Consider the following 23,156-nt stretch of genomic DNA (forward strand, 5'->3'; position numbering starts at 1 on the left):
GCCTCCCTGTTGTCGTGAAGAAGGCCAAGGGGCTATCCGTGCTCTGCGACATCCCCCTCTGCTTCATAGCATACCGTCCTAGCGAGGCCGAGCCAGTGGTTTGGCCTTCGCCGGGGGTGGCTGCTGATGTCGTGAGGAAGTAGAGAGACCTTCCAGAGTTCGACAGGTCCAAGAACAAGTTGGAGAGCACGGACTTCATCAACCAGATGAATGAGAAGTTGAGAGTGAATATGTCCAAAGTCTAGCTGCAAAGACGAGAGGTGGAGATCAAGAAGACGTTGATAGAACCAGCTCCTCTCGTCTTTCAGCTGGACTTTGGACAACTTCACTCTCAACTTCTCATTCATCTGCTTGATGAAGTCCGTGCTCTCCAACTTGTTCTTGGACCTTCCAATTCTGGCAGTTCTCCGTTCTGCCTCACGACATCAGCAGCCGTCCCCGGTGAAGGCCAAACCACTAGCTCGGCCTCGCTAGGACGGTATGCTATGACGCAGAGGGTGGACATCGCAGAGCACGGATAGCTCCATGGCCTTCTTCACGACAACAGGGAGGCGCCTCTTAAGCGTCGTTTTTCGCTTTTTGTTGTCTATGATCTACTGGATATTCACTTTCCCTCTCGCCTTCCCCCCTACGGGGCATTGCTTCTGCTAATTGTCTGGGAGGATTGAGGAGAAGGGAGCAGGGACGAGAGCGGACCATTTTATACCAGAAAAATAATTGGATGCTTGTAATTGTTGTGTGCAAATAATTTATTGTAAAACATCACAATATATGCTCGTAGTATGCTCCAACGCGGAGTAAATCTTTGAGTAAAAGCATATTAATTTCAAGATTTCTCAAATATCCCATTTTTTAATGTTTGTGATCCAAAATATTTCATCCACAGAAAATATCAAATTTATTAAAATTGTTCCATGACGTGTATCTTTGAATCAAAAATATTTGCCAGGGTGCACGTACGTATTTCGTCATAATAAAGTCATGCATAAAAAAAATCTCTGACATCAAATGTCCGTAGCTAGATACATACACTTCGCGTATTTGGTGGCAGAAAAATACCCATATGATGCTATAATCGTGTCCTGAAGTAAACTTAATAATGCACTCAAACTGGCACTGGTAGAAAAACGGCATTTGGTCGCGGTTCACAACTGCCATTCGTCGCGGTTGCGCAACCGCGACCAATTAAGCGCGACTAAAGGCCCCCCTTTAGTCGCGGTTTCTTACGAACCGCGCCTAAAGGCACGTCCACGTGGCCGCCAGCAGTCCGTCGGGGCGGAGGACCTTTAGTCGCGGTTCTCCTGGCCAACCGCGACTAAAGGCCGCCACAGGTTTAGGGTTTTAGCCCCCCCCCCCCAAACCTGTTTTCTTTTTAATTTGTATTGTTTTATTTCTTTTGTGTTTTATTTTAATTTTAAAGGAGTTTCACATATTCTACGGTACTACATACATGCATATGAATGTACAATTTTAAACAAATTTGAAATTAGAACCAAAAAAAATTCAAGAGGAACACTACTGCAGAAAGGCTTATAGCCTCCAGGTGATTAGTGACAGGCAAAATTATGCCTGTCACTAATAAGTATAGTAGTGACGGGGACGTACAAGCCTGTCACTGATACAAAATATTAGTGACAGTCGTATAACAAAGGATGTCACTGTACTTGTTTTTAAAGGGCGGTCGGGATTGAAAATATTTTAATGACATGCCAATAAAAAAGCCTGTCACTAGCAAACCGTGTTAGGCCACCAGCTCCTCCTCATTTGTGGGTCGGTCCTTCCCACGCGCATCTTACCAGTCCGCTCGTGCGTGTCCACCTGCTCGTCCGAGCCAGCCGGCGCTTTCCTTGCATTGATCGATCTACAAACTACACAAAGACAACAAAAAGCTACAGGTATAGCTATCGATCACGTCCGAGCGAGCCGGCTCTTTCGTTGCATCGATCGGTCTACAGATTGCATGAGAGATCGGACGTGGCCAGAGCGCAGTCCTGCTCAACGCCTCGCAACCAGAATCGAGTTGCTTTATTTGCCATAAAAGGCCGCTAGCTCGTCCCCTATTTGCAGTACGAAATAAACCAAGCTTGTTCTAGAACTCCAGCAATTTGGGCGACGCTGAACCTAGCACATAATCGAAAGAGATGGATTTACGTGAAGGTATTTTTTGCTCGCTATTATTCATATATATCGTAGTTCCCTGGTTCCACGAACGTAGACAAAATAATTCCCCCTTCTTAATGGTTACCACATCAGAATTTACAATTTTCTGAATAGTCTAGCGGAGAGGCCGGAGACTTAGCCAAAAAATCCGAGTACACCGTTACCCCATTTACCCCATTACCCCGAGGCCCGATCCCTCCCAATCCCCAACTGCCGCCCTTCTCCCGGTGGCAACTCCGCGCCGGTCGTCCCGTACGGTACACCGCGCCGGCAGCCCTGCGCCCCGTTCGAAACGCAGCGCCACCAACCCCTCCAACGCTGCCGCGCCGCCAGCCCACTACAACGTCGCCACTTGACGCCCTAAGCCACGCGCGGCCCTGCATCCCCAACGCCGCCGCCGTAGGACGCCGCCCTGACCACCCAACGCCGCGCCGCCCGTTCACCCGACGTGCGGACGCCTCTGCCTGAAGCGAGGATGCACCACTGCTCCTACAAGCCGGAGTACCTCTGACGGTATCTGACGCCGTTGCGACACTTTCTGTGTTCTGTTGAACTTTCTCTGTTCTGTAGCTGGTGCTAATACCTAGAATATTGATATTTAGGATGAATGTCAATATTTCTGTTTGGATGATTAGATATTCGGAACACATTTGATATTGAGGTTGAATGCTAAATATTGTTTGGATGGTCAAAGTGAGGAATTGCAATTGTTTCAGAGTTCGATTATTGTACTGCTGTATACAGAAAAAACTGAAGCAGATCTATAATTCTAACAAGTGTTTCTTGGAATCGGTATAAAACTTCTTTTCTTATGAAGCTTATAAAGCTAGAGACATAGACAACTACAAATAACTATTCTCCACATCAGCTAGCTAGTACTAAGTTTGGTCTGGGCTAGTACGTACTGAACATGTTCACAGAATTCAGAACAACCCGAGGCAACGCAAAAACTGAGCATGACCATTTGGGTTTTGTTTATTCCTTCTTTGGCTAAGACAGACATTTATATGTATATACTGATTCCTGAAAAATCATTACCCTTGGAAGAAAACTATAGGCAGAGTACATTCTGGTATCATGCTTGGAAATATATTATCAAAGCAATTATATCACTTCCCTCAGATTTCTAAGTTGTTGAAAATATAATAGCTAATACTAGCATCTTTATGTAGGAATGGAAGAATCTTCGGACAGCTACGACTCATCTGTTGATGTTTCTGATTCACCTCCTGCTTTTGAAACTGAAGAATGCACCGCAGAAGAAACTAAGAATGAACAGCCATGAAGGAGAAAAGGGCCTGCAAGCCTAAGAAACCGAACTAGTTGACCAATGATACCTTCTAAATCACTAGAATTAATAACAGAGGACTTCATGTCAATCCTTACTAGAAAGCCAGGGGTTTTAGTAATTGAGCTTATTCTGAGGGAGTGCATCTTTCCTGCATTGCAAAAGAACAAGGACAAGAAGTATAGTAGTGCCCTTCAATCCAAGGCAAGTCCTACTGTTGTATTCCATTACTGCATTTTCTATTTTTTCACACTGGTGGCCATCAGAATCTTGTTGTTTGACATTACAATCCAAAGAAACATGAGGGGCTCCTGGTTCCTAGTTGCAAGGACATGAATTTCATTACCTTAATTGTACTGAACAAATTAATAGGTTGCATTAGGCCACCTGGACCTCTGCCCACTCACATGAAACAATCGGCAACATATGCCATAGCATCAACTACTGCCAACAAACTGGGCCAGAATGCAGTTATAGCTTTATCAGATACCAACATCCATCTCGGTAAATTTAAATTGGTTAAAACAAAACCATTTCATTCCCAGTTGTAATGCTCACCTAAAAGACAATGTGTATACTTATGATTTACAATAGCATACTAATTATGTAGCCTCTCAGTAAAAAAACAAGATGGCAATGCACAAGTATTGAGAAAATGCTACTCTCACATTTCCAGGTTGACTATTCAGGAACTGAACTGCAAGTGATTACCTTGGGTGTACTGAACATAATTGACAGAGCATTGCTCAAACATTTAAACCAGTCCAATTTTCTCAAACAAAGGCTCTTTCTTCTTTGGCATAATCTTGGATAGGAGTGGATGCATTCCAGATCTTGATGAAATTGAGTTCATGGAGAGCATCTACATGAAGAGCTTGATTAGATAGATTGCAACTTCTATGCAAATGTTATGTCATATTGGGTGATGCGAATGTATCATTGGTACACATCTTATTGTGCAATATGAAATATTCATGGAAAATATATTTTATTTTTTATAATGTCTTATTGTGCTATCTGGAATATTCGTGGAAAAACATTTATTTTTTTATTATGGAAATTCGAACTAGTGATGGGCATGATAATGAGCCTGTCATTATAGTCAGCATAAAGCCGCAACCTTCCATTCGAACTAGTGACAGGCATCTCTTTTTGCCTGTCATTAGTATGCACACACTAGTGACAGGCACATGCCGGTCACTAATAACCTGATACCAGTGACTAGTCATTAGTGACAAGCGCTTTGCCTGTCACTAACAAGCCTTTTGTGCCTGTCACTAGAGGCCTATTCTGCAGTAGTTAATATACAATATATATTCAATATCGGATGACCATATACAATTTTGAACAAGTTTCCATACATAATTTAGTGCATATGAAGTTCTACGTCCTCTACATAGTGTTGTCCTTTAGGATGGATGACTTCCTTCGCGAACCATCCAGCTAGTTCCTCTTGAAGTGGTCGGAAGCGAGCTTCTGGACTAAGCATCTTCCGGAGGGTATTCCTCTTGATATTGTTCTCACACGGAACCCGCTCAGAGGTGTATCTCCGGATCATCTCACAAACATAGTATCCACATAGATTGGTCCCCGGTGGCTGAATATCCCCAGTCCCACTCACTGACCTTTTAAATTGTAGCTCTTTTTTGAATTCACCGACCTTTTCATCTACGAACCGTCTCCAAACCCTACGAGGCAAATAAAATTAAATGAACAAGAGAGTTATTAGTTACTTGATATTAGGAAATGAACGAAATAGGCCGATCGATATAGAGCGCAAATGAATGAAAATAATTACTTCGCATCATTTTTCTCATGTCGGCCCAAAGCTTTGAATCCATATTCGGAGAGTCGTGGACGAGAACGTGGAGTCATGAAATTGAATTACTAGCGAGAATCCAGTGGAACCTGCGGACACTATACATGCACGATCATGCATAACTCATCGATTAGCCACATACCATGCATGGAATAAACAAAAGAGAATGTGCTCAAGACAGAAACACTCACCCAAAATGGTAAGGAAATAGAATATCACTTTTGAGTTCCTGTTTTCTAAAAAACCGCCACAGGTCTTCCTCCACGTCGGCGGGGTGATGTTCTAACACATATCCATTAACGATGTGTGGGTTTATGAACCCAACATCATGGATGTTCTTTACTCTGCATTCCTTAATCTTCATTCTGCATAATAGCGTACACAACAATATAGTTAGGACATATATATAGTGCAGGCAATGAACGAGATGGGGTAGAAATAAATCACTTACAGAACGTAGCAACTGATGATAGATTTGTCGAGCTCGCGCAGATTGAAAAGCTGGAACAATTCACTCAGATGAATTGTTACATAGTAATGTTTGAAGTGATGCTCATGTCTAACTTCCGCATAAATATATTCTTTGGCGTTTTTATTTTTTATGTAACCCTTGTACCAATTTAGCAGATTTTTCATTTGTTGAGGTAGATCCTCTTCTCGCGCAGGCTCGACGAGGGGCCCATTCCGCACATATGTAATTACTGGTTTACTCATTGGCGCCTCCTCAAGGCCTAACACTCGCACGAAGAGTCATACCTAAGTTGGCCACTTGTTCTCTGGCACTCGTTACAGTCAATCCCTGTGCTGCCGCAGCTGCTATGATATCGGGGGCATCCGGACCGGCGGCTTTCACTATGAGCGGGGCAATCGATTGTTTACTTTGTTCCCCGAGCTGGGCAACTTCTTTCCCGCTTTTTCTACTTGCTAATTTTTTCTCGGCCTCCTCCAAGGCTTTCTTCTCCTGCTTCTCCGCCCGCTCTTTCTTCTCCTTCAACATGAGTGCCTGCCTACGAAGTTCACGTGCATAGTCGTCAGGCAGATTCTTCGCGGCTTGGGACGGTGTGCTCAAAAAATGACTTAGCCCACTTCTTTTGCTCATCAGAAAATACTGGCTTGGGCTCGGGCTCTCTTTTCTTCTTGCAGTCCGCCTTCCATTTCTCATAATCAGCGGCCGCGGCCGCGTCAGTTTCCTCGGCACTACGTTCCCAAGGCCTTGTCGGGAGAGGCTTCAGTGATGGCTCCGGTACCTTTGTGGTCTTAGGTACATAAGGGTCCGGGTAAATAGTCCAGGACTGCTTCTGCTTCTTTGCCGGAGGTGGATTGGGGGGCGGCGTCTGATCACCCGCCGGACGAGGACTGGGGGCGGCGGCTGATCACCCGCCGGACGTTGTGGACTGGGGGGCGGCGTCGGCTGACGTGACGGAGGTGTAGGTGAACCACCACCACCACCACCGCCGCCGCCGCCACCACCACCGGAGGGGGGTGGACTTGTTGGCCTTGGCGCCTCGCCTGGAAACTTGATTAACTTCTTTTTCCATAGAATGAACTGGCGCTTGACACCTCCAAGTCTTCTCTCCCCTTCGGGTGTAGCAATGTCAATCTCCAGGTCCTCAAACCCTGGGACTATGTCCTCCACCGTGACACGAGCATAGCCATCTTGAATGGGGTTGTTGTGGTGGAGTGCTCCAGGTTCACATGGTAAAGCACTACCGATGGCTACCTTCGTGGACATGTTCCCAATTGGATAATGCAGATGACATTCTTTCATCTCCTTTACATCGTCCACGGGGTAGCGAGGAGGCTCCGGTGCAGTAATATCGATCGCCGGTGCATTAGCAGTAGCCGACGGGGCCTCCGTGGAAGCCACGCTGCTTCTCCGCTGCTGGCTTCCGAGATCCGCTAGATGATCTTCATGCGTCCCAGCTGCCGATCTTTCTTGTACTAGTATATTCACGGTTTTCTTCATCTCATCGAATTCCGATGCCAACCGCGCCACAACATCTGCATCCCGATCCATCTTTCTCTTACGGCTTCTGTAACCGTACGGGTCATCATTCTGGGAGAACCCTATTTTCCACAGAATGTTCCCCATGCCTCGTACACGTCCTCCGTGTTCAGGATTCCCGAGGGCTTTTGTCAGCGCGTCGTTCTTTCTGTTGAACTTGATCTTCCCCTCTTGAGCATCCCTCATTGCGTCAATAAGGGCTTGGGTGGGTTTAAACGTTTTGTTCCGGTGAACACACGCCCCTGTCTCCGGGTGTAGCGTTCCCCCATGCCCGTACCACCAGCTTTTGGCCCTTGGATCCCATCCCTCCGTACCTGGACGGATTCCTCGCGCCCTCAGCTCCTTCTCCATCTTCTCCCAGCTAGGCTCCCAAAGGCTATACCCTCCTGGCCCCATAATATGATTGTACTCCTTCTTAGCCGCATTTTCCTTATTTTTTCGATATTTCAGTGAACTGCTCCGATTTCTTTTGCCTCACAAATTCTGGCCAATCATGTTTCAGTTTCTCATATTGTCCTTTGAAATCCGGAGTCTTGTTCTTGTTGACATAGTCACGGGCTAGATTTTGCTTGAATTTCCGGAATGCACCGGCCATCTTATGAAGAGCGAACTGTTTGACTAGCCTCCTCCTCTCCTTGTTTTCCTCAATCTTGTTACCCTCCTCATCGAATTTGTTGTATTCCGGAGGTAGAACGAAATGTTCCATAAGCTTTTCAAGCAATGTTTTTTTGTTCTCTTCTCGACAAAAGTGAAACCAAGACGTGCCTTCTTTGGCTCATTCCACTCCTGGATGGTGATCGAGACGTTGTCTCTAACAACGGCTCCGCATTGGTTGATAAACTTGGTGGCGTTCTTGTGGGGCTCCAGCGGCTTGCCGGTTGCACTGACAACCTCGATGGTATATGTTTCTCCTTGTTTCAGCGTCTTGGTTGCGCCACGCTTTGACGACGTACTCGATTGTTTCGACGATCCGGCCGAGGGCTAAAATAAGAAAGAGAGTCGCGCGCGTTAGTACACACATATTTATTCAAATCAGTAAGTTTGTATCACCAGAGGCTCAATGTATATATATACCTCAGCGCCGGAGGTGGTTGCTACTTCCAATTGAAGATCGTCGTTTATCGATGTTTCTTCGTCATCATCTTGCTTACGGCCTTCATCTTGACCATCAAGGTTCAGATAAGAAGAGATATCATGATCTTCTTCATCTTGTTCGGTCGGCACATAAAGAATATCGCCATCAATGAGGCCCATTATATGTTCAGATAAGAAGAGATATCCTGATCTTCTTCATCTTGTCCGGGTTGCTTCGGACCTTGGATGAGCACTGGCATCATAATGAACTTCCGCTTCATGCACAACCAAGGAGGAAGGTTGTAGATGCATAGAGTCACGGACCAGGTGCTATGGCTGGAGCTCTGCTCGCCAAAAGGATTCATGCCATCTGTACTTAGACCAAATCTTATGTTCCTTGCGTCAGCTGCAAAATCTTTGAACTCTTTGTCGATCTTTCTCCATTGCATTCCATCTGCGGGGTGTCTCAACTCCCCGTCCGACTTACGGTCCTCTTTGTGCCATCGCAACAACTTGGCATGCTCTTTGTTCCTGAACAGACGTTTCAACCGTGGTATTAGAGGAGCATACCACATCACCTTGGCGGGAACCCTCTTCCTGGGTTTCTCGCCCTTAACATCGTCACCAGGGTCATCGCCTCTGATCTTATAACGCAATGTAGTGCATACCGGACATTCATTCAAATTCTCGTATTCACCGCGGTAGAGGATGCGATCGTTGATGCATGCATGTATCTTCGGAACCTCTAAACCTAGAGGGCAGCCAACCTTCTTTGCTTCGTACGTATCGGCGGGCAACTCGTTATTCTTTGGAAACATATTCTTCAACATTTTCAGCAAGTTTTCAAATCCTGAGTCAGCTACACCTTCCTGTGCCTTCCATTTCAGCAAATCCAGTGTGCAGCCTAGCTTTTTCAGACCATTATCGCATCCGGGATACAGCGACTTTTTGTGATCCTCTAACATGCGATCCAAATTCTCCCTCTCCTTTTCAGTTTCGCAGCGTCTCCGTGCATCAGCAATGGTCCGACCAAGATCATCAACGGGCTCATCACGTGCCTCTTCTTCACCTTCCCCTTCCCCTTCCTGTAATGTCCCAGGTTTAGAGACGATCGAGGGGTAGATTTTAGAAAGGGATGTGCATTGCATAGTAAATTCTGGGAAAATTTCGCGCTTTTAAACAAAAACTGCATCGAAGGGGGACAAGTTTCTCTCTCGACACCTTACAGGGTTAGGGTTTCGAGAGTGCGACAAACTTGCTTCTTTCTAATTAAACTAGGGTTTTGAGAAGAGAGGGGAGAGTTTGCATCCTAACTTAAGCTGCATGATTGAATTCAAACTTAAGTTGAATTTGAATTTCAAATTCAAACCTCAAATAAATATCTCATAAATTCAATTGTGAGGAAATTCATTAAGTAATTTTATAAATAACAAACAATATGAACAATAAAAAATAAAGACAAGCTCATTAGAGAAAACCTTGAGCTTTATTGATATTCACACAAAATACAATGTCAATTACAATATCCAGAATTGAGATATAACTTTACAACACATTACAAGAATTGGAGAAATAGAATATTAAAAGAAAAAGAAAAGAAAATTACAAAGTAAATGATCTATCCTAAATTCTATAAGATAAGTTAATCTTCATCTTGATCATTCCAAAGTTCCACTGCACACAAACACAACAAAAAGAAATTATGCCAAGTGGTAAAACCACTTGGCAGGTTAGAAGAAGAATGAAATTGAGTAGATATGGATCAGCTCTGTCGAGCTGATCATTTCACAGCCAAGACACAAGCCAGGTACCAAGAATGTGCACACACACACAGCTAGGCTGCTCACACAGCAGTGTGCATGCAGCACACCACACACACACACAGCTGGTGAGTCACCAACAGGCTGCCAGGCCTTGTTGTCGACCAGAGGTGGAGAGGGAGATCATATAAAAACCTCTCCAACAGTGAACTCTAGATCATTCATCGACAGGCAGCTTGGTAAGTTATCAGAGAGCAAGAACACTTAGAACTGGAACAACACATAGCTAGAACTCTCATCCAGGAACAGCTCAAACAAGGAACTGTCTCCTGTTGAGAAGCAAACCATGGAGTAGATCAAGCACAAGCCACAAGGAGGAGCAGGGCAAGCTAAGAAATCAGCACGAAGCAAAACCTCTACACCAACACACTATTTCTAGGAGATGGAGTGAGGTATACACCTTAACATGAACAAACCAGATGGTTTTGTTCATAAATTGCACAAGCATGATCCCCAGCACACCAACAAGGGTAGAAACCCTATATGTGAGTCATCATATGGCTACTGGCCAAAATGGTGCAAGTGAATAAGAGAGAAACAAATAGGAAAGCACCCTGGGAACATTGGCTATGCCAAACAAGTGACATAATCAAAGAAATCCAACAAGGGATAATCCTATCTAGCTAGTCAGTTTCACTTAGCACCTATAGCCACTACACCATCAGACAGATAGACTATCCAGTGTCTATTCATGTTTATCAACATCAAAGTAAACTGGAAAAACCACAAGGATTCTTCCAGTAAAGTATTTCCCAAATCCAGCAAGCAATCACCAACTAGAGTGAGCCACAGAAGAAGGGAGCTACCCTTGACAGCATCACAGTGCTGCCAGGGCTACCTCAACCTACAGCCAGCACAAGAACCCACACATCATTATCCATTTGGATTCAGTAGAGGGCTAGGGTACACAACTGAGTGTTGGCATCCATCTAGCCTTGTCATAATTAATTGGATGATCACAACTGCAAAGCAGCTCACATCACTTATCCACTTCAGTTTAATTCAGGCAAATACAGATAAGTGAACTAAACAAACAAATCAAAGCACCAGGGCTTTGCAGTGATCCAATGGATCACTGCCAGCAACAGCAGTTGCTTAAGCCAACCACAGTACACACCAGGATAAGCCTGTATGAAGCACAAACAACACTGGTGAACACCAGTGAGTCACAGAGAGGAGCACACACTTGCTCACAAGCAAGTAATGATCAATTGATCATCAAAGCATCACTTACTTTTGCTACAGATCACTATAGCCAAGCATAGTATCATCACAAAGCCCAGATAATTAAATTAACCAGATAATTGAACAATTGCATCACGGATAAGTGAATAGAGCTTTATAATTGTATCCGGAAGCACTCCATCAAGGGATGGAGCTGCCAAGTCGATAACAATGCTCAATTGAGCATGATCATGAATTATAGCACAGAGATAGCACACCAGGAGCACCGGCATTTGCCAAAGGCAAGGATCATGCACCATGATCAAGCCGAGGAGTAGTAATTGCTCACACAGGAGAGTCAGGAGCAAGATAGCAGCAGCAGTAACAAATGAATAAAGCAAAGCATCACAGTATGCTCATGAGCAAGAGTTCATGAATTGCAACAGCAAGCTACAGAGCACAATAGCATAGCACAGCAGCCAGAATCCATGGCAATTGCACAGCAGCAGCATACGCATAGCAGTAGCTAGCACAGCACTAGGGCTGGCTTGGCACAAGGCACACAGGGGCGCAGAAGCAACAGCAGCACGGCAGTGCCAGCATCTCCATGAGGAGAGGCAGGCTTGTAACTAGAGCATGGCATAGAGGAAGGGGAAAGAGGAGGAGAAACTTACAGGCGAAGCAGATGAACACGACCGTGGCGGCACGGCGGCACACGCCCGGCGACGGCGGCGCCGAGCCAAGCCAAGCCTGGTCGTCACATCACCGCAACGCCAGCATCTCCACGGCATCACCACGGCGCCAGGGACGCCGACGAACGGCGGATCTTTACGGATCCGTGCGGCCTTGGCGCAGATGCGTTGGGGAGGAGTCGAGGTGGACGCGGGCGTCAAATCGACGCGGACCACCATGTCCACCGTCGAGAGACGGTCCAGATCCGCACCAGATCGTCGCCGATGATGGCCGGAGGCGGCCGGAGCAGGGCGGCGACGGCGGAGGCGATTTCGGTGTCGCCAGAGCTCAGGGATTAGGGTTCGCGAGGGAGAGAGAAGGGAAGTGAGGGCGACCGAGTGGGCCGGACCAGGCCAACTGGGTTGAGCCCAACCCACTCGGGTTCACCCTGACAGGTGGGCCCGAGGGCAATTTGGGCATTTCCAAAATACCACTTGAATAAGAATTTCAAAGAATTTTATAAAATAGAATATGGCTCTAAAAAAATAATTAAAAATATGAAAATCAATCAGCATAAAATTCTCTATCCAAATAATATATCAAAGAGGATTTTTGAAGATAATTATGAATAAGTCTTAATTTGATGATTTAAATAATGATTTAAATCACACATATTATTTTCAATAAAGAAAATAAGTCCATTAATGTTATTGGACTATAAAAACACCTTGACAATATTTCAAGGTTGTATTTATCATAAATAGAGTATCTCCAAATCTATCTTAGTATTAACCTCTCATAAAATAACAACGACATCGGAAGGGGGGAACAAACCCTAAAAATGGAATCATGCATAATTGCTTCTTTAACCATTGCCCTTATCGGACAATGATGCTATTTTTCAGAACCGGAGGACAAGGGTCAGTCCACACCTTCCAACCGCAAAACTTTGCGGTGTTCGAGCAAGTTCATCACTTGCTCATGTCATTTGTGTATTTCTATCAAATTACTTGCAAAGTACTATGGTTATCACTATTGCATAAAAATCAAAACCACTACTTTCATAACTATGAATATGACTATGTGGTGGGCGATGGAACCATGGATTGTGTTGATATGGTGGAGGTTCCATTGCACGGGTTTATATCCATCTAGGATTAAACAACAAATGTCGCCGAGTGATTCTTGTGCCGTAATAACCGTGTTAACCATAAGATCCGGAGTGGGACGGAGTAGTCAAAAGTGTTTCCACCTCTCGTTCATCAACGGATGCGCTTACCGTAGCAGTTGTGTCTTGCGGAGCAACTTGAGGGTGGGGAGCCCCTTCTAATTCCCCACGGTATAGCTGTTGCTTACCGTAGCGGTTGCTGCTTGCGGAACAACTTGAGGGTGGGGATCCCCTTCTAATTCCCCACGGTAATGTGGTCTATGATGGGTTGCAGCTACCGGCGAAGGAGTTTGGTTAACGAGTCCCAAACTGTTGTCGTGGTCGGGGTCCACCCTGAAATTACGGGAATAATGGGACCGACGAGGACCCAGGGTCGGGGTATGCAACAAAGGGTGGGTGTTCGAGGTAGCGGAGGAACATGATTGGCTAGACCTTATACCAGGCCTCACACCGAAGGAAGTGTGGACGGGAAAGCTGCCCGGTTGGCACCAAGGTTAAGATCTCTTATGGGTAAAGCAACACACCTCTGCAGAGTGTAAAGAACCGTGACCTGTCACTGTTCCGGGATAAGGAACTGCGAACGCGGCCGGAAAGGAGCTCCATGAAGTTCTAGTAAACCGGTGAAGGCTGACGGACATAGCTCTTTGAAATAAAAGCAATCTCTTGAAGAAATGTTTATCAAAACTTGCATTGGTGAAAGAACCTTGTGCTCATACGCCAAAGAACGCCCAGAGAAGGCAGGCAGAGCCAAGGCAAAAGAACCAAGTATGCATCAAATTGGATGCGGAAACAATTGGGAAATCTTTGCAGTGCAGGGATAAAAGCAGAACCAAAAGGCAAATGTGCTAAAGCAACTTAGAAATACTTAGCTACCGGTATAACTTACCGGCAGGAAATGTCGTACGGCAACCACAAGCGAACTTAAGGTTTTACATCATAAGCCCCGGCATACCGGGGCAGAATTTAACAAACATTGTTTTTGAGACAAGCAGGGCCAACAGATAAGTCACAGGCAAACATGTGATGAAGGTCATCAGGCAGCGGGGGCGTCGGGTGGAGCAGCACCGGCCTCGGCATCTTCAGGGGGAGCAGCGCTGGCTTCGGGAGCTTCCGGTGGCACATCCTCGGCGGCCTCATCTTCATCTCCCTCGTCTTCTTCTTCCTCATCGCTGAGGTAGTCCTTGACGCCAGGAGGAGGAGGGATGAAGGTGCGGACTTCGGCATACTCAGCAAGCCGGTATGCCCGGTCCTGCCGCTCGCGGCAAGCGCCGGATCCGTGTCCGTAGGAGCATCGGCGCGTACGCCTTGGAGAGCATCCAGATCCGGAGCAGGATACCATGAGCACGCGGAGCGCAGCGCCGTGTCAGCTCCAGCACGAGCCGCGGAGCATTGCCACTCACGGATCCGGTGCCCGGCATCTTTGAGCCGGTTGGCAGTGAGCGTGATGTTCTCCGGCAGCTCCTCCTCAGGCCACAACACCTTGAAGATTTGGATGGCGGCAGTCGGCAGGTCGGCAAGAAGCCGGTCGACGCAGCGCATGTGTTAGACCCGCGCTGAGAGGGCGACAAGATAGTCGTACCCATCCCAATGCGCGTCCATATTGGGAAATTCCCGCGCAATCCGATCCTCCCTCACCTTCTTCACGGCATAGACCTGAGATTCCGGGAAATGCTCTGAAGAAGAGGCAAGAAAAAAGCATAAGCATGAAATACCGGAAGAAAATATGTCGGAAAAAGCAAGGAACAAAGATGCATTTTCAAAAAGAAGAAAGCTTATAAGCGAAAAAAGGGGCAAGGCAGGAGCTTACGGAGAGCGAGCGCATCTATCTTCATAACCAACCGATCGTATTCCCGGTGATCGGTGGTCATGGTCTCAATGAGACGCTCCGCTGCCTTCCGCGCCTTCCTCTCCTCATCTAGCTCTGCCGTCAGAACGGTGTTGGAGTTCGTGGAGTCATCCACAACCTCCGCCAACCTGGCCTCAGCTGCAACCTGGGCGTCCTTCATGGCTTGATCATGCCGGAGCGCGGCCTGTATGGCCTGTTCCTTAAGCTCCCCCAAGGCGGTCTTCGGGCCTCCAGCGCCTCGTTGTGCTCCTTGAGGAGCTGTTCCTTCTCGCCTAAATACCGGAAAGAAAAGTCTTAGCAAGCAACACTAGAAAGGAAGGTTAGCAGAAAAAGAAAGGATGGTACCTTGAAGCTTGGCAACCTGGGCCTTCAGGGCCTCGAGGCTAGATTCCGGAACAACTGTTAAACAAAAAATGCGTAGATATCAAAGAAGGAAACATTCCGGTGAAAAGATGCCGGGGGAAAAAGAAACTATACCAACCTTGGCAGTGGCTGTGGGCTTCAGCAAGGTCCCGATGCTCCCACAGAAGCTCCTCAAAGAGTTGCTTCCGGGCGTCAGCAGTGCTCTGTTCAAAGGAAGGTGGTTGTGAGAAAGAAAGAAACAAGGTTTTAACCCGAAACTCGGGGACTGGCAGTGCCGGTTTCATGATAAGTTTTTAAGCTAAGTTTTGCGCTAAGAACAAGGTTCTTAACCCGAAACTCGGGGACTGGCAGTGCCGGTTTTGCGCTAAATTTTTTAAGCTAAGTTTTGCGCTAAGAACAAGGTTCTTAACCCGAAACTCGGGGACTGGCAGTGCCGGTTTTGCGCTAAATTTTTAAGCTAAGTTTTGCGCTAAGAACAAGGTTCTTAACCCGAAACTCGGGATCGGCAGTGCCGGTTTTGCGCTAAATTTTTAAGCTAAGTTTTGCGCTAAGAACAAGGTTCTTAACCCGAAACTCGGGGACTGGCAGTGCCGGTTTTACGCTAAGTTTCTAAGATAAGTTTTGCGCTAAAAGCTGCGCTCTCACCACAAAACTCGGGGACTGGGAAGATAGACAAGAGAGAAACCGGCACAAAACTAAAAAGATAGACAAGATCCGGAAAGAAAAGAAACCGGCATAGACAGAAATTATAAAAGAGAGTTAGTAAAACTTACCACCACATTGTTGGTAGCATCGTACCAGGCACTGTCGAACTCTTTCATGGCGCGTTTAAGCCGAATGAAATGTTCTTCAGTGGACCGAGCCCCGGCAGGATCTGGTGCCGGAAGGCGATCCTTTCCCAGGCCGCGAGTTGAAGCAGAGATATCCGCCTCATTCCACTTCTGGGCATAGGGGAGAAGGTGCCCCAGGTCCTTGCCCGCGCGCTTCAGATCGACAATCCGGCCCAGGAGGCCGGTGGGCTTGTCCTGTGCGGCGAGGGCAGCAGGGCCGACGTGCAGCACCACGTCCCCCGAGCCGCCTGAGGCGGCGCCCTCCACAGCCTTGCTACGGGAAGCCCCGGGCTTGAGGAACTTGGTGATCTTGGGGGTCCCGGACGGCGCCGGTTGCTTGGCCGCGGAAGGTCCTTGGCTGGGCGGCGGTGTCGGCGTGGCCTCGGCAGCAGGAGAAAATACCGGCGCGGAAGTATCCGGCGCGGTGGGGGAAGAGCTCGGCTGTTTCTTCTTCTTCTTCGGGGGAGGAGGAACCAGAGGTTCCGCCTGCCCGGCATCAGTCTGGCCGGCGCCGATGTGGCTGGCGCCGGTATCTTGAGGGGAAGTGAGGTCCTCCTCCGCGCGGTGATCTGGAGGTGTTGGGGCCGCGCCCCGAACTTGTATTGCCTCCCGAAGGGGAGGCAGAGGTGTTGCCGGCACCAGATAGTACCGGACTTGAATGAGGAGGAGGAGGAGTTGAAGTCCTCGCGGAGCCAGCGGAGCCGGAGGAGCCAAGCTCAAGCGCAGGGCTGAAAGAAAGGAAAAAGAGAGCGAGTTGGAAAAAGCAACCGGAGAGGAACCCGGTGGAAACAAAGAAAGTATAAAGAAGAACTAAAAACTTACCCGGAAGACATCGGCATCCGCTTCTGCTTGTAGCGCTTGGTGCCAACCTCCTTCCCTCCTATGACTTCGGTCCGAGGACGTTTGCCGGAGGGAGCGTGGGCTGGGGCCGGCGTCAGCGGTTGGGGGATCACTCCTCTGGCCTTCGGCCATGAGGTTATCCAAGAACTCATCCCCAGCCTCGGCTTGCAGAGGAGGCACATGCTCATGGACCTGTGGGTTGTTGCTGTTTGAGGGAATGTCTACAGAACGGAAGTAACAAAAAGAGCATAAGAAAACGAACAGAAAGGCTACCTCAAGTATGGTCAAATCATCAGACGAACCAGCTGGTTCCGGCGGAGACTTGCCGAGGAGGGAAGCTGGAGTCCGGCCCATCCTTAGATCCAGCCAATGAATGACAGGATCCGGATCGTACTTGTCCAGGGGCCTCTTCTGGACAGGGCCTCGCCGGTCTGAATCAATCCGGGGGAAGCGAGCCTTGGCCTGAAAACAAAGGAAGAAAGAAAGATTAGACACTAATGCAAAAGTTACCGGTAATACGACCTAAGCCGCATATTTTCTTACATCTTTGGACGGAGGATTCCTGGCGCTGAGAGGGCAAAGGCCCCACTCCCAGTCATCCGGCATGTCCGTTTGGCAGATTTGGCTTGCCTTTAGGACCACGTCCTTTTTGCTCAAGGCCAGGCCGGTGATCTTGGTGGGATCACCGGGGCCGTACATCTCACTAATCTTGTGAGCGCGCTGCTGGAGGGAAGCACCCGGCGGCTGATGAAGGTGCGGATGATATCGTCGGAGCAGATGTTGGTGTCCTTCATCAACCTCAGCATGAAGCGCACCACCCGGTTCGTCTCGGTATGATCCGTACCGGGGTTGTACTGCCAATTGGTCTTGGCGGGCGGCGCCGGGTTGAACGCCGGCAAGTTGATAAGGTCCTCGTCGCCCGCGTTCTTCACATAAAAGAACGTCGTCTGCCACAACCGGCAGGACTCGAGGCCGTTGAACTTAAAAAAGGGGCTCCCTTGGCGGGAGCCGATGATGCAAGACCCGCATTGAACGGGGGGTTTGGGCTTAGGAATGTCCTTGCCCTGGACCGAGTTGATCCGGAGGGAGAAAAAGCGGGCAAACGTCTCTCGAGCGGGACGGATGCCAATGTAGCCCTCCATGAAGGCCACAAAGCAAGAAAGGTAAAAAACGGCATTGCCGGGAAGGTGGTGAGGTTGGAGGCGATAGAAGTTGAGGAATTGACGAAAGAAATCAGAGGCGGGAAGGCCGAAGCCACGCTCAAAATGAGCAAGAAAAACAACGGCTTCACCGGGTTCAAGCACCGGTTGAATCTCGTCGCCTGGAGGCCGGCAGATGACTCCTTCCGGAATCCTCCTAGACCGGTAGAGCCAGTCGATCTCATACTGGGTCACGTCGGAACCTCTCCAGGCCCCGCGTGTCTTGTCCTTTCCGGAGGCCCGGCTAGATGTGCCGGCCTCTTGTTTCCGGCTGGATGCCCGATCCATCCGGGCGAGGTCTTCGGTTAACCCGTCGGAGGTGCTACTACCTTGGTTGCTAGAGGTGGCAGCGGGGAGAGACCCTTCGCTAGACATAAGGATCTAGGAGATGCCGAAATCTACCGAGAAACGAGTTTTCCCCAAACGGACCCTCGCGCGAAGATCTACGAATAAGAAGAAAAGCAAAACAAAGAACGGATAAATACTCTACCGCCCCCAAGATCCGAAGTGCGAGAAAGAAAGGGGTAAAGGCGCATCGGGCCTAACCTGAGGCGGCGGAGTCGCGGAGGAAGAGGTTCGCCGGAGGAACGGCAAGCCTGCGGCCAGCGAGGAAGTCCGTCGACGGCGAGGCGGAGAAGTTCTCGAAGAAGTACGAATGCAGCGTACGCGGAGAGCGCGCTGCAGAGGGTTCCCGCACGAGGAGGTCCGGCGGAACGGCGGCGTGAGTTCGCCGGGCGACGGGCTCGAGCGAGCGGCGGCGGACGGAGAACGGTGAAGGCACGGAGTCGAAGAGCACTGTGCGCGAGGAAGTGGAGAATGCGAGAAGAGGAAGAACGGGCGGCGGTTGCGCTTATAAAGAAGAAGGGGAGTGGGCTGAAAACCGCTGGGCCGTGGCGGTTCACCTCGCGGCCCGCGGCGGTTCGCACCATGGGCCGCCACGTGTCGGAGAAATACACGCGAAAAGATAAGAGGCCACACGGAGGCACACACAGGAGATTCAGAACGGCTAGTGGGATCCGCAGCGGTGCATTAAATGGGCGCGCGGGAGTCGAAGCGAAATGACAACTGACACTGGCGCGTCAGTCACAGTGCGCATGTCTCTGTCAGGCGCGGGGCCCGAGATATTCTCGACTTCGCCGAGGAAGTGGTTAATGATTAAGATACCGGAAGACAAGATACCGGGGAATGACTTGCGAGGAAAAGATAAGGAAGATCCGGGCAAAGATGCCGGACCCGAGCCTAACGCCGGATGAATCAAACCGGTATCCAAAGACATAAGAACCTGGCATGGTCTGTTGGATAGAATCCGCCAGACTATACCAGCTTCGGGGACTAATGTTGGGGGGATGACCCCCGGTATGCCAAAGGCATGCCAAACCGGATGGTTTGAGCCATCGAGATACCGGTTTAATGTTCTTGCCGGAAGCCTGGTAGGAATTTGGGAAAGCAAGCTAGGCCGGTATCCCCAAGGGGGTATGCCGGAACCCGGTAAAGAAGATACCGGAAAGGAGAGCCTGTCGGCAGGACTGGTCAAAGATTCTCTCCAGAGCTAGAAGACAAAGATGAGCTAAGCAAAGTAACTTTAGACGAAGGGCTGACGATAAAGAGAAGGATGACGGTCAAAGAAGCCGGAGGACGTCAGCGCCCCTGATTAAAGAGGACTCCGGTGTCATCTATGATTAAAGTAGCTTTGTAAAGTAGTTTGTCTAGTCAAAGATGCCATTAGGGTTCCTTCCGGTGTAAGCCACCCTCTCCCCTATATAAGGAGAGGGAGTACTGCCTCCTACAGGCGCGAGACCACAGAGAGATAGAGAAGAACCTGTAACTTGTGTGAATCAATAAACATGATGATCTAGAGCGAGTTCTTCCTTGTGTCTTTCTTCTTCAACCTCTGGCCCTGGCCAAGTTCTTGAGGAAACCATCCGGAAGTTCATCACACCTGATCACAAAACCTCCCCCGAATCCTCTTGCGTCCATTCGGCCCCAACTTAAGCCATCCTATGGCATCTGTCTGTTCACCACGACGACAATTAGACTTTCTGGTCTAATATCGTAGCTAGTGCATTAAACACCTCTTATCTATAATGAACTTGTTGAGTACGCTCGTACTCATACCACTCTTAAATCCCATGCTTAGATTGTCTGAATCGTCCGGAGGAGGACTACGACAACAATGAAGGAGCCGAGATCATCGGCTATGATGAACCTGACCTCTCAGGAGGTGTTGAAGGCGTAGACTATCTCATAGTCTACGGATCCGGGGAGGCTTCCGGAGGAGACCAAGTCTAGAGATATCCGATAGTGGTAGCAACCGAGCAGCCCGAACTCTTAGTATTTAGCTGCTCGATGAAATAAATGTTTAGTTTAATGAAACTCTGGTATTGTAAGTTAAGTTGGGTTCACCTCGAACCCAGGAGTATTCCTCTTAGGACCCAAGAGGAGCTCCAAGACGACATGTGTATGTTAATTGTAATAATATGTGAATAAGTTATGGACCCTGCTATGTTCTGTTGTACTACTACGAGGGATGTAATATTTGCGGAATGGTACTTCGTGAATGTTATATCAACGGTCGGCATACTACAACATGCGGTGGTATGCGGGGTCACCACAGTTGGTATCAGAGCAAAAGCTTTGACCTTAGGTTGGAACCTAGTAAATGGGACTAAACGTTAGGAGTCAAATAGGATTAGTAAAGAATTCTCTAAAAATATGGTGTATATTCAATTGAGAATACAACAATCATATATTTTAGTGCGATAATTCTTTATTATCTCTATTATGATGCATTATTACTAATCTCATAATCTTTCTATTTCTACAGCCAACATGGCAAGTTCACGACCGGGAAGAAACGTGAAAGTTATGGATTCCACATTGAACGAGTACCAAGGAGGACTTGCTGATATCCTACGAGCCATGTTACTGGAATTTGGGTGCGATCCCCAGATTCCAGTAAAGAAATACATGTTCTATGATGGTCCGGTGTTGGCCAAGTGCAGGGTAGGACTGCGACTTCCCGAATCTTTGGGAATGAGCGTAGTAATGCCAGCTGGGGAAGCAAGGACAACCAATACAGCTTACCATATAGCTGTTATGAGAGCCATAACCGATATTCGGGAGCATAAGACGAAAGAGCTTATGGGTTCCGAATTCACTCACATTCCTCATATGGAGGAGGACAATGATCCCATGCTGAACCATTTCAAATATGCCAAAAGCAAACCAGCCGAAGCAGCCAAATACATGGACAATAGCCGTAACTTCATATCATTACTCTTTCAGTTGAATCATCATCTGATAGGAGCAATTGATACGATGCTTGAGGAATTCACGAGAACCCAAGGAGGAGAGTAGGGGGAAAGAACCTATGGAGAATGCGGTGCACACACCGGTTTATTCAGCTGGTGACTACATCGATATTGATCCACTTGCACGTGAACCTACACCTGTTACACCGGGAATTATCCGGGTAGTTCCTATGGGGGATACGAAGGCGGAGAGGAATCCGGAAACAACCAGCGTTCCGAGACTCCTATCGAGAACTCTAGGGGTTGGCGTTGGGGATCGGATCCTGGAACTCATAGTACCACAGCGTATTATGATGGGGAAATGAATGAAGATGCCACGTCCCAGCACCAGAGTTATCCATGGAATGAGGAGGAAGTTGGAGGGTATCCGACACAGGTTGAGTCGGATACGAATGTAGGAAATACCTATGGTGTAGGTATAGGGGAGTACACCCGATGGGTGGATTATGATGCACTGAATGATCAGTTTGTGAACACTGATTTCGCCCTAGGATCATCGTCGGATTCCGATTATCAGCCAATGGGGAGACCTTATGTTCCAGGTTTTGTCAGGAGAACGACACGTTCGACCGGATGGAAGCCTGGAATGTATCGGGAGTGAAGATCGTCTAGAGACTACCAAGAGAAGCCAAGCTACAATACACAAGTACCACGTGTATTGTAGAGTGTAATATTTTGTAGAAATTGTATATATACTTTAATAAGTGAGTTTGCATACTCACATCGACTTGAGTATTGTAATAAGACCACTTAAGTATGTAAATATATGGTATATGTTTTGTATGATTTGGATTTGCTTCTTGATTTCCATTGCGTGACTAGTTACGTGCACAATGTTGAGCTCAGAAAACTTGCGCATGGAGTAACTATGAGTATCATCTTGTGTTGCAGAACTAGGGGGTTATGTCGGGAACGCTAGGAGATGAGACTGAAGCACAGCGCATGGAGCGCGAAGCAAAACAAAAGGAAGAGGCTGAGGGTGCAGCCAGAGATCAGTTTCCACCACCACCACCACCCATGACGCAGCAAAACTTTATCCGAGTACATGCAGCTGGTAGAGGAGCGACAGCGGGTAACATCTGGAGCAGCGAGAACAAATTCTTTCAGGATTTGTTGCAGCAAAACAGGGTGGAGAGACCTGAGAACCCGGGAGTCACACTAGCAGACTTCCAAAACACTAAGCCTATATCTTTTGCATACGCGCCCGAGCCAATGGACGCAGAAGACTGGCTCATGGACACTGAGCGAAAGCTCAACGCTGTTGGATGCAATGATCAGGAGAAGGTCCGTTATGCTACACACTTGTTGTGTGGACCCGCCGCATCATGGTGGGATAATATTGTAGCCGTTTATCCGGCGGGAAGGGTATTTACCTGGGAGGAGTTCGCAAGGAAGTTCAGGGAATCTAATGTCCCTGAAAGTATTGTGGAGCTTAAACGTCGAGAATTTGAAAATCTCGAGCAGAAGGACAAGGCAATCCTGACTTATGTCAGGGAGTTCTCAAAGCTGTCCCGGTACGCTGTTGAAGAAGTCAACACCGAGGACAAGAAAAAGAAGAGGTTTCTGAAGGGGTTAAGTCCCCAGTTCAAAGTTCAGC

This window comes from Lolium rigidum, chromosome 5 (genome assembly GCF_022539505.1).
Source record: "Lolium rigidum isolate FL_2022 chromosome 5, APGP_CSIRO_Lrig_0.1, whole genome shotgun sequence".
Taxonomy (NCBI): Eukaryota; Viridiplantae; Streptophyta; class Magnoliopsida; order Poales; family Poaceae; genus Lolium; species Lolium rigidum.